The sequence below is a fragment of the Electrophorus electricus genome, unplaced genomic scaffold, assembly GCF_041902795.1.
Source record: "Electrophorus electricus isolate QZ-2024a unplaced genomic scaffold, ASM4190279v1 Scaffold327, whole genome shotgun sequence".
Classification (NCBI taxonomy): Eukaryota; Metazoa; Chordata; class Actinopteri; order Gymnotiformes; family Gymnotidae; genus Electrophorus; species Electrophorus electricus.
The window spans coordinates 19,342-30,148 of NW_027658613.1; the positions used below are offsets into that span (position 1 = coordinate 19,342).

Genomic DNA, 10,807 nt, shown 5'->3' on the forward strand with positions numbered 1-10,807 from the left:
ATGCACTTGAATGGAATGGCTGCTGTACATGTGGGGATATGGATTTAAGAAAAAATCGGAGTGATCTCTTATTTTTTTCCGGAGCTGTATATATATTCATGGTCTAGTATATCACAGTGGGTTTTCAGTGGGTTTTCATAACAGATAAATAACAGATAAATGCTAATAAAGGTCCTTTGAGATTTACAAACTAAAAACCTTTGGTTGTAAATGTCAAAGTGCCATCTAGAGGACATTTTAAATGTAATTGACATGATTGTTACAATTATAAATGAATATGTCAAAGAATACTTTCTGCAGGAATATGGGAACAAAAACGTAAAACATCATGTTTCATTGCAGGGGTACACATTGTCCCCAAGAAGGAAACAATCTACTTTAATCACATTGCAGAGAATATGTAATTATGAAACAAATGACAGGAAGTTGCCTACAATGTAGCATGACATAGCTTATTATCTTGATGGTTGAGAAAAGCAAGTATATTATGAAATAAAATCTTAAAATTGAAGATCATAGTTCTGTTTTACTACAGAAAGGGCAGTAATAGGAATGTGAGTCTATGCAATCTATAGGAAATGTAAGATTCATTGTAAGATTGGTGGTTTTAAACTGCACAAGCCACACATACACACACACACACACGCACACACACACATAAAATTCCTGTTTCACCCTTAATTTATTTTTCCTTACACTCAGGCCTTTTACCAGAGGCCTGGGAGTTTGAGGGTACACAGTATTTTTGCTGATCCAAGGATTGTGTTCTTCTGGACTGAGACCAATGTCAGTCCTGGGATTTGTTGGTGCCACTTCTCCATCTTAGGGGCCACAGCCCCATGTGACCCCATCACTAGTAGAACCTTGGTGTTAACCTTCCACACTCTCTCCATTTTTCTTTTAGTTTCTATTTATCTATCTGGATCTGGTAGGGCCCACAGGATCTTAGTCTTGTTGTTCTCCACCACTCTCTGCAGTTCTTCCCATTTTGACTTGAGGATGTCCAGCTCATATTGTATATGTTCCTGTATAAGATTCCTGCCTCTTGGTTGTGTTCCTGTATAAGATTCCTGTCTCCTGGTTGTGTCTCTCAGTTTGTGCTTTCCTTGTCAGCATCTTACATTCCATGTAGGGGCTTATCCTGTCATGGCACTTTGTCTGTTTCCATGGTGACCATGTCTGCCAACTGACTGAGGCGGTCCCTCATCAGCTCATCCTTGGGGGCCATTGCTTTGATGTATTCATGGATGTTTGCATTCAACTGACTTTTGAGGACCTGCCTTACCCTATAGAAGTACTTGGAAGTTGGAATCCTTCTCATTTCTACTTCATGGGTCTCATGTTATTGGAGAATCTCTATGTACACTGCCTGGCCAAAAAAAAGGGTCACACACGTCCAACATTTAGTTGGACTGCCTTTAGCTTTGATTATGACACGCATTCACTGTGGCATTGTTTCCACAAGCTCCTGCAATGACAACATTTATTTCTGTCCAGAGTTGCATTAACTCCCCCCCCCCCCCCAATATCTTGTATTGATGATGGGAGATTTGGACCACTGCACAAAGTCTTCTCCAGCACATCCCAAAGATTCTCACTGGAGTTCAGGTCTGGACTCTGGTGGCCAGTCCATGTGTGAAAATGATGTCTCATGCTCCCTGAACCACTCTTTCACAATTTGAGCCCAATGAATCCTGGCATTGTCATCTTGGAATATGCCCGTGCCATCAGGGAAGAAAAAAATCCATTGATTGAATAATCTGGTCATTCAGTATATTCAGGTAGTCATCTGACCTCATTCTTTGGGCACATAACGTTGCTGAATCAAGACCTGATCAACTGCAGCAACCCCAGATCATAACACTGCCCCCACAGACTTGTACGGTAGGCACTACACATGATGGGTGCATCACTTCAGCCTCCTCTCTTCCTACCCTGATGCGCCCATCACTCTGGAACAGAGTAAATCTGGACTCAGACCACATGACCTTCTTCCATTGCTCCAGAGTCCAATCTTTATGCTCCTTAGCAAATTGAAGCCGTTTTTGCTGGTTAGCCTCACTGACAAGTGGTTTTCTTAAGGCTACACAGCTGTTTAGTCAAAATCCCTTGAGTTCCCTTCGCACTGTGCATGTGGAAATACTCTTACTTTCACTATTAAACATATCCCCGAGTCCCATTGCCATTTTTCTACGATTTGACTCACATGTTTAAGTGATCGCTGATCATGATCATTCAAGATTTTTTTCCCACCACATTCCTTCCTCAAAGATGATGTTTCCCCACTGTCCTTCCACTTTTCAATAATGCGTTGGACAGTTCTTAACCCGATTTTAGTAATTTCAGCAATCTCCATGCATGCCAATAATTTGACCCTTCTGAAACAGATGAACTTTTTTCCACGACCACAGGATGTGCCTTTCGACATGATTGTTTAACAAATGAGAAGCTACTCACTGCATCAGTTCGGGTTCAATAACTTGTTGCCAGCTGAAACAAATCACTCATGCAGTAATTTTCCAATGGGAGGCTCTTACCTGTTTGCTTACTTAAATCCAAGCAGTGACCTTCTTTTTGGCCATGCAGTGCATTTATAGCTGTCCTCTAGATCTGAAGTTCCACTCCCTCTGTCTTGATCACTTTTCCTTTTTTCACTCTCAGCAGCCCAGACTTTTCCAGCCTGATTGACCTGTGTCCTTCCTGTAGACCCTGGTCAGCGGATCAGTGAGCCAACGTACCTTTCCATCTTGGTGTACAGTTTGATGTAATCTATGTACAGGAGGTGGCTCATGGTAGTTCTGCACCTGAATCTATACTCATACTCTTATTAATTATCTGGCCCAGAGGATTTAGACCTGTGTAGAACAGCAATGGGGACAGTGCATCTCCTTTGCAAATACCTGTAATGTCTCCACTCAGAACAAGCGAGAGGCAGAATGCATGTGCAGGGTGCAGTTTATTAACAGAGGAAACACAATTCCGAAGGGAAAACACATGAACAAGGGTGACAACAATAATAGCAGGCATAATACAGACTTACCAATATAACCGAGGAACTCAAAGGCAAACACAGGGTACAGATAACCAGACTCAGATGAACATGGAGACAGGGAGAACCCAAACATGGACTGGAATGAAGGAACAGATGACGGGCAGAGAAAACGAAACCAAGGAACAGAACAGACACGCAAAGGAAAACAGACACAACCGGGAAACTACAGAAATAGGGGTGCCAGTGGGGCAGCCATTCCTTACAATACCATACTTTATTGTCACCTGGGCAATTACTTTTGGCTTCTAGTGTTTTCTTACAGTGTTCCATTAAGTTCTGGATAAAATGAAGACACTTATGATCTTAACTTTAACAATGCTAGGCATTCAGGTATCCAGATGTGTGGCATTTAGTTGTATGCTTGTAGTTAATCCAGGCAACATTTACGTTAATCTGTCTGGTTTTGGAATTCTGGTGGACTGCTCTATCTGTCAGTAAGTGGTTCTTTGATATTGGTACCAGTTGTGGTTTTACCACTCTCCTGCCTTCTCTTAGCCAGCCCCGATGGGCGCCAATATTTAGCAAGTGGTTTATTTGTTTTGATAGCTGGCCATGTTAGTTTTTTTAGCCAGTCTTTTAAAACAAGGATTACGCAGTTCATCATGTTTCTGACCTGCTTTTGGACATCTGTTGTTGTAATCCTGACTGGTTCCTGCTCCAGGAGATTGAGGTGCTCTGCTTTGACATCTCGTAGACACTGAGGATTGGACCATTTTGTGATGCTTCACTGTCAATTATGCTCTTCCAGTACTGTTCTGTTTCTGCTCTGGCTGGATCCATAACCAGGGTTATATTGCACTGCAATATTGCAGGGTTATATTGCACTCTCAGTACAATATTGCACTGAGAGTATACTTTGGATGGTTTGTTGGGAAAGAAGGCATTTATTCTTTTGGCTGTGGCTTCCCTTGTGTATCTCTTTAGTCTAGATGCCAGTGTTGCTAACCTTTGTTTAGCAGACTCTAGAGCGTCATTTACATGCCATACATTGTATTTCTTCTTTAGCCAGGCCTCATCTTTGATCTTTATGGGCTTCTGGAGCTCTCTCATTTTGCAGACTTCCATCCAAGATGTTTCTATCTTGGTTTCCAGCCTCTAGGACAGCAGGAGTGGCCTGCGGGTGTCCAGCATGACTACTACAGCATATACCACTTTGTTGGGATTGGTTATACTGATTGTTAGTAAGGTGCTTATTGCTGTGATCATATTTATCATATTTGATGGTAGCCTCTACTACCAGAGGAGTCAGGGGAACCTACAGTGGTGGCTGATAGTAGTTATCTTAGTTACGATCGGCATCCATATGTTCACAGCTAGACCACACAACATGTCCACATTACATTCTGGTGGATGCCAGCTGCATTCTGACCATTCTTTCTCAGATGCAGTTGGTGTTCAATCCTGGGAGTGATATTTACCCTTGCATCTGCAGTTGTGAAATTAGATATCATTTCACAATACTTATCAATTGCTTTTCTGTGAGTGTGGATGAAGGCCATTACCTCATCAAGCACATCATGTAGCCTCTTGCATTGGGCTTACTGCTGTAGTAACGTTTCATTAAATTCATACTGTCAAACCTCATCCATCTATGGTTTGCTCAAGTAGCCCACTCAGAATTAAATTGTCCCAGTTCCTCAACATTCATTGCAGACTTTGTTAACTAGGTGACATCTGGGCCAGCATGACTCTCTTTGTCCTGCTGGGATGTTTCAGGGGTAGGCAAACTGTGGCATCAGGGGTCTTGCCCAAGGACTCTTATTAGTATTAATAATGCTGTTTTTATTGCCTAATCCAGGAATTAACTCTAGTCTTTGGCATGCAGGTTTGTTGTCTTAAAGCAGGCCTATTATGCTTTTCCAGATTTTCCCCTTTATTTGGTTTATTATATGGCTTTTTATGAATGTAAGCAATCTATAAAGTTATAAAGCCTCAAGTACATGCATGAGTGAGTAACTTTCTCCCAAATAAACCACTTTCTCAGCTGCCTGAAACACTTCATTGGAATTCAGCCATTTTCTTTGTTACAAGATGATGCAATCTCATAAAATGTTCCATATTGTCCACCTAATGGCAAGCTTGGCACACCCTCACATAATGCATAGCAAATGCTCAATACCAGGAAGAATTTGTTCAGTTTTGTATCCATGTCAAGAAGATGCTGTGTTCTGCATTTTGAGAGGAAATCTTCTTTGTATGCCCTGCCAAAGGTAAAACCACAAAGCTCTCAGTGGTTAAAACTAATTTTTACCACTCTTTCCTGCACTGCTCCAGTTATTTTACTGTGTGCCCAGAACTTCACAGAGGACTGCTGCAAAGCTGTGCAAAGTTCGATTCTAGATTTTCAAATCTCTAACTCCTGAAGGGCAGGTAGTCCCAACCTTGCATGGCTCAGCAGAAGATTCATGCAAACATCCTGTAAATATGTACTATTATTTGTGGATTTGTATGTTTAAAGCAAACAAGAATGCTACTACAAGTGGTCAAGTGTGGTGTTGTTGGCAGTAGATAAGGCGTGGATCCAGTGCTTAGCTGTAACAACTAATGTTACTGTGTTATATGATAATGGTTTTGCTAATCATCTGCAGGCCCATTTTACCTAAAATTGTATAGAAATATAGCAACTTTTTATACTTTGTTCAAAAGATGTCAATTGGTGTTCAGGTGTGGAAGTGGATTTATCATTACAATCTGTAATGTTATGGTCGTGATCCACTGTAGGCTTCTGGTAACCAGTTCCCAGAGATTCTAATGCCCCTGGTATTTTCACTGAGTTCTGCCGTCTTTGTAGATAATTGCATGCCTGTATGGGAATGCAAACAGTTTGGAAACCAACGTATTGATTTCTAACATTTCAAACACATTGATGTTTACATCTGCTCAAGAGAGATGGATATGTGTGCAGCTTGCAAGATCGGGGTAGAACATGTAAGGGCAGAACTGCTTTGGTGGTTGATCAATCATGGCTGGACAAGACTGGGCAAGCTGATCAATTAAGGCAGACAGAGCTCTTTTGGAGGGGGTCTTAAAACCACAGAAGTTTTAATAGAGGGTTTCAGACAGAAGTTGAAAATTGCCCACACCTGTTTCCTGTTGCACCCTCTTTTGTTCTCCTCACCATTTAAAGCCCACTGGTACCTCCTATCAGTGATGTGCGTTGTGGAGCCTTCAGCATGATGAGCCATGCAGCTACTGCTGCTGTGTACCTGTTTCTTTAACCTTTGTCACTGGTGACCTGAGCCTTTGCTGTTAAGCACTTTTCTTTTGGTTCGCTCGGCTCTAAGCTTGTCATGGAGAGTAAATACGCACCAGAACTTCAACATCTTGCTCTCTATGTGGCACCACCATCACAGTTACAAAACATTTTATGCTGAATTCAAATTTATTTACCAGAAATGTTCACATCACATGAGTTTTAAGTGTAAATTTTACATTAATTGTATATCAATAAGGCTATTATTTATAAATAAGTTAAAGTGCAATACAATATAATTACATTGTGTACAAACACACTGATCAAATGTATAATGTATGAGTTTTGCTTATATTTGGCCTCAGGAACAGAGACACCTACACATTACACCTACAGGAGCTTTTAAGACATCCCACTCCCACAGTCATGCTGGAACAGAAAAGGGCCTTCACCAAACTGTCTCCACAAAACTGGAATCATACAATTGTCCAAAATGTCTTGGTATGCTGAAGCATTAAGACTTGGAACCAAGGGGTCTAGGCTAGAAAACAGAAAACAACCCCATAGCATTATTCCTAGTCCACCAAACCTTACAGTTGGCACAGTGCAGTCAGGCATGTAACATTCTCTTGGCATTTGCCAAGCCCAGAGAGAGAAAGTGTGATTCGTCACTCCACAGAACACCTTTCCACTGCTCCTGAGTACAGTTATGGCTTCATTTACTCCACCTCACCCGTAGTGCTTGGTGATGTAATGCTTTTATGCCGCTGCCCGGCCATGGACACCCATGCCATGAAGCCTCCTGTGGAGGTGCTGATATTAATGCCAGACGAAATTTGGAGCGCTACAGTTATTGAGTCAGCAGACCGTAAGTGACTTTTACGCACTATGCACCTCAGCACTGGGTGACACTGTTCTGTAACATTACATGGTTGGCCACTTTATGGCTGAATTGCCATTGTTGCCATATTCAATAATACCACTCACACTTGATTGTGGAATATCTAGGAGGGAAGAAATTTTCACAAACTGAATTCCTGCAGTGGTGTCATCCTATTACAGTACCACACTGTAGAATGATCCATTCTTTGATGAGTGCTTGATTTAATCCATATGTGGCAATGGGACTGAATGAAACACAGTCTCAGTACTTTTGTACATTTAATTGTAGCGCACAGCTGATGAAGGACCTCTGCCACGCTCCTGTAGCTTATGTGAAATCAAATCAAATGGTGAAGAATGTTCAAAAGATTGAATCTAAAAATGAGTCACTGACAAACAATGAAGGTAGTCATAAAAATGTGTTAATAACATGTAATGATTCTTTATGTGATTACAATAATTCTTGTAATCAATTATGTGAGCTGCAACACCACTTTCGTCCACTAGGAACCATTGTAGGAAAGTTCACTGCAAATTCAGATGGTGTTTTGAAGAACATCTTTGGTTTACGTCCAGAGAACCTGCTACAGAGCAAGTAAGCGTCACAGCAGATGTTGCCGCAGCAACTAACTTACTTCTTCTGAGCTGTTCTAACTCCAGAAGGGTGGGCAGTTTTCTGGAACAGAAATACAATAATCAAACAAAGGACAAAAAAGTAAAACATGGAATTGTGTTGGTAGCTGTAGCATTTCTAATTTCTATGTCAGTACACTTTGGCAGTACTCTAAAGCACATATAAAATGTAACTGCTAACATGTGATGTGAAATTGTAGAACTAGTGCATGTCAAAAGATGCATGGCTAGATAGAATGCTGTGCAATCTGGATTCTGTGATTGTGAGTTTGTCTGAGATCCAACTGCTGTAGGACTGATACAGGAACCACTCAGGGAGACAGAGAAACAGAAAACAAAAAGACACAAAAGAGGGTGGACAGAAAGAGCATGTGGGCAGCGAATAATGGCAGCTTCAACATGCCAAAAAAATATCACAAAACATGAGGGAATACAATACAGAATTGAATGTTATGAGAACTACCAGACAAAGTATATATAATGTATAGAAAGTTAACTGTAAGCTAATGTACATATGCTTTGCGTCTATATTTAAAGATTGAGAGTGTGTCTGAGTCCTAAACTAAGGCAGGGAGTATGTTCCAAAATTGAGGGGCCATATAAGATAAAGCTCGACCTCCTGCTGTGGTTTTTCTAACTGACAGCAGGCCAGCACTTTGCGAGCAGAGTGTACATGCTGGGTTGTACAACTCTGTGAAATACTGCAGAGCCAACCCTTGTATAGACTTGTAAGTCAGTATTTTATAGTTAACACACTACTTAGATTGTAGTCAGTGCAGAGATGTCCTTAAAGGATAGTATATTTTGCAGTTTGGCAATATTAAACAAGTGAAAGAATGCAGTTTTAAAAATGCTGCAAATGTGCAGATCTTTCAGATCTCACCAAGGTTTGTGAAGGTTCTGCTAAGATGAACATCAAGATTCAGAGCAAATTTAGAAACCAATTTTATTTAGGCTAGTAGCACCATTTGTCTTAGTTGATAAAGCTGCATGCCGTTAATAAACACTGAAAATCCATACAATGTGGCAACATATAGGCGAGAACGGCAACGGGCCAAGCACTGATCCCCAAGGGACACAAATCAATTAAATCAGGATAGCCTCCCGTTTAACTCCAACAAGATTTTCCACCCTGTTAAAGAAGATGCTCTGGTGGGTAATGGATGGTAAAGTGTTCAGTACTTTACTGAGGTCTTAGAACACAAGAATAGCCAGGTAATCACTGTTGACTGACTAGCACAGATCATTGACAACTCTAGTTAACACTCTTTCTTTGCTATGATAGGGTCAAAACCTAGACTGAAAAACATCCAAGGAGTTTTTCAGGCATAAATGCATAGTTTTTGCAACACCACATTCTCTAAGATCGTTGCAATAAATGGTAGGTTTGATATTGGTCTATAATTAACAAGCTCACTAGGATCAAGATAAGGTTTTTTGATGGGTTAAATGACTCAACGAAAAATGCGATGATTTTGCAAGAATACACATTTAACATATTTTGCTGCATTTTCTATGGCAACGTAATTATTGCAGCATACTGTATGGCTTCAAAGGCTTCATAATTCCATAATTTATAGCACATTAAAATGTTTCTGATTTAGGTTGCTTTTTTGGCACTTTTGGTGTTCCATAGATTGTACTCGGCCGTAATTAGGAATAATCACCACTAGGTGGCGGAAAAATACATTGGCATGGCAGGGAAAATGAGAACAAAAGTATCCTATTTTCAACGAGGTTTTAATTTCTGTCTACAATGAATCTTAGTGAATTAAGTAGTTGTGCCACAAAAGATGATAATCTGCTCAATTTACCTTAGTAATGTAGTTTATTTAGGCACAACCAGCAAAAATTTAATGAAACCAAAAATAAAACTTGCAACGCACAATATCCATCAGGCTTCTAAACGTGAGAAATGCTCACTATAGCTCAAGAACATACGAAAATTAAATGTAAAATATATTCTTAACTGGTCTAACAAAACCCCCCTTGAAATATATTTTACTATTATCACCAGTATGGATTAACAACTGATTTTATTAGGCATTTAGACACAGTTCAGAAGTCTTTAGTTAAATCCTTGGCCATGATTTAATCATTCCAATGTAATGCACAGGTCATGTGGATATTCTGCAAGTGGGAAGATGTGACAAATGATGAGATAAATGCAGCCACTTGTAAAAGGAGAGTTAAACAGGTCTAACCAGTTCCCCAAGCCATACAGTAACAAACACACCAGAACATAATTACTGTAGCCAAGGCTTTTCCATGAGCTCTTTGGCAGCGCCTTCATATCGTCCACCACACTGTGTTACTGGAAACTCCTCTCCCTGATAACTGTAGAGTCATCGGTGCTTGCTTTAAAGTGTATGGTGTAGATTTTAACATTTGGCTGCTCATTTAGCATCTGCCAAAGATGTTTGAACTCAAAACTGGACAGCGCTTGGGGGTATGTCGAACATGGATGGGTCGAACTGTTGGCCTTTGAATGGCGAGCCCTCCGCATCCCAGCCCTTCTTCAGCATCTCGTGAACCTTCTAAAACATATACAAAAAAGAAGCATTTGAGGAAAAACCTGGACCCTCGGCGGCGCGACCTGGTGGACGCCAGCTCACTCTGTCACTTTACCATCTCGTGGCTCTGCGGTTTCCCCTGCAACTTCTGGTGGTAGTCGAAGGTGAGCCGGTCAAGCACGGCATGCTCCTCCTCATCCACGGTGGCCATGGAGCGCTCGCGGTTGATCTGGTTCACATCGATTTCCTCCTCTCCTTTCAGCACGGCACTCCACCACACCTCCCCGCATTTACTGAGAGACAGCTGAGGAGGAAAGGGAACATCCACTGCCCAGTACTCCAAAGAGTAAAAGATATTTAACTCCTTTTATTTGCATCTCCAAGTACCCTTCACTTTTAAACATCTTCCACGCACAAGCACTTACTGCAAGTCTACAATTAGAGACTGTAGCTTATTAGACTGTACAATTACAGTCTGTAGCTTATCTTTCACCGAGCTTTGGACTACAGGACCATTATTTGGGTGGCAGGCTA

At 41.0% G+C, this 10,807-nt stretch overlaps 1 long non-coding RNA gene across 1 annotated transcript; it reads right to left on the reverse strand.

Moving 5' to 3' along the window:
• Nucleotides 1–8,689: 8,689 nt before the first annotated feature.
• On the reverse strand, nt 8,690–10,797 carry LOC145655720 (uncharacterized). The gene is made up of 2 exons (XR_014121696.1): nt 10,389–10,797; nt 8,690–10,297 (listed from the first exon to the last, which is right to left on the reverse strand). It is a non-coding gene; the product is annotated as an uncharacterized LOC145655720 (long non-coding RNA).
• Nucleotides 10,798–10,807: the final 10 nt, after the last annotated feature.